Source organism: Arachis duranensis, chromosome 4 (assembly GCF_000817695.3).
Source record: "Arachis duranensis cultivar V14167 chromosome 4, aradu.V14167.gnm2.J7QH, whole genome shotgun sequence".
Lineage (NCBI taxonomy): Eukaryota > Viridiplantae > Streptophyta > Magnoliopsida > Fabales > Fabaceae > Arachis > Arachis duranensis.
In genome coordinates, this window is record NC_029775.3 from 117692542 (window position 1) to 117694461 (window position 1920).

Genomic DNA, 1920 nt, shown 5'->3' on the forward strand with positions numbered 1-1920 from the left:
TATTTTAAATTTTAATACTAATAATATTTAAATAAAAATTAATTTAAAATATTAACTAATATTGATAAAAAAAAATACTTCTATCCTAAGAAAAGAAAAATTTTGTTAAGTAGACAATAATTTATATAAGTAATATGATTAATAGATTCTAAAATTGATCCGATAAAATAAAAAAAATACTTTCTAAATCTTAACATTAAAATAATCATCTACACAATTAATGAATTAAACATCCAGCTATTATTAAAAAATAAAAATAATCATCCAATTAAAATTAATATATAAATGTATGTGTCCATTAGATAGACATGAACTATTGGTTTCCCAGAAACAACAAACATCGATCATAAGTTCACAACCAAACAAGTAAAACAGATCGTGTATATAATAAGTGCATTATTAACCCAACTTAATCTTCAACCAAGCTAAGTTTTGCCATATACATGTCTAAATTCTAATACTTGGGTATACATACATGACCACCACACGGCGGCGGGTTGGTTTAAGGACCACCAGCACCACTGATCTCTTCCTCCTTTTTACATGCCTCCCTTTTTTCGTTATCATCATAGCAGCAGACCAAATTTACAACCCTACTGATGTGTATAGCATCAGTTGTGGCTCCTCCAACAACTTCACCTTCGATGGTCGCAACTGGACTTCAGACATCAACACCAAACTCTTGCTAGAAACCAAAAACAAGACAACATCATCATCGTCGGTTGCTGTTAACGCACTCATACCAACCATCATTCAGGGCCCTTACACCTCAGCGCGTGTCTCTTATTCCCAGTTCACATACTCATTCCCTGTCGCCACCCCAGGCCAAAAGTTCATCCGCCTCTTCTTCAACCCAACTTCCTACCAAAACTTTGACCCTACCAAAGCCTACTTCTCAGTCAAATCAGGTGATTACACACTCCTCAAAGACTTCAATGCCTCCCTCTACGCTGATGCTGATGATGACCAAGCTTCCGATGCCTTCTTCAGAGAGTACTCCGTCTATGTCCAAGACGGTGATCACACACTCAACCTGAGCTTCATTCCAAGCACACCTATCAACGCCACTACATACTATGCTTTCATCAACGGAATCGAAGTGGTTTCAATGCCGCCTTATCTCTACCACACTAACCCTAACGATGACGACAACAAAGCGTTGCGGCTTCTTGGGTCCACAACCCCGTACCGCCTAGAGAACAACTCAGCACTTGAGACCAAGTACCGGTTCAACGTCGGAGATAGGATAATATCACCTTCCGGTGACACTGGCATGTTGAGATCATGGGTGGTAGATGAAGACTACAAAACTTCGCCAGGCGAAGTTGCCTCTGAATTCGGGGAAATTACAAAGCTCAACTTCAGTTTGATCCCTAATTACACAGCACCCGACCTTGTCTACCGAACTCTACGGCACATGATGAGGGAAAACACCACAGTCAACTGGAGCTTCAATCTCACATGGGAGCTTCCAGTTGATTCTGGCTTCACCTACATGCTCAGGCTTCTCTTCTGTGAGCTTGATCCCGTGATTCAAATCCCCGGTGACAGGGTATTCTACATCTATATACAGGATCAGATGGCTGATGATCACGCTGATGTTCTCATGTGGACTAATGGACAAAGAGGTGTGCCTATTGTCAAAGATTATGCAGTCATTGTTCCTTCAGATAATCAGAAAAACGCCAATATCTCACTGAAAATGCATCCTGGTCCAGGCACTGGTTACGTTGATGCAGTTCTTAACGGACTCGAACTCTTCAAAATCAACGACTCGTACGGTAACCTGGCCGGACCTAACCCTGATCCACCTCCCAAAGCACCTTCCGGCAAACCAGAGGTTTTCAGCAGCAAGAATAATACCCCTACTGCAGCTGTGGCAGGTGCAGTTTCAGGTGCTGTTTTGCTGTTAGTTATAGT

At 40.9% G+C, this 1920-nt stretch overlaps 1 pseudogene; it reads left to right on the plus strand.

The window, feature by feature from the left end:
* The first annotated feature begins 308 nt into the window (after positions 1-308).
* LOC107486609 (receptor-like protein kinase FERONIA) overlaps positions 309-1920 on the plus strand; it is a 2965-nt pseudogene continuing 1353 nt past the window's right edge.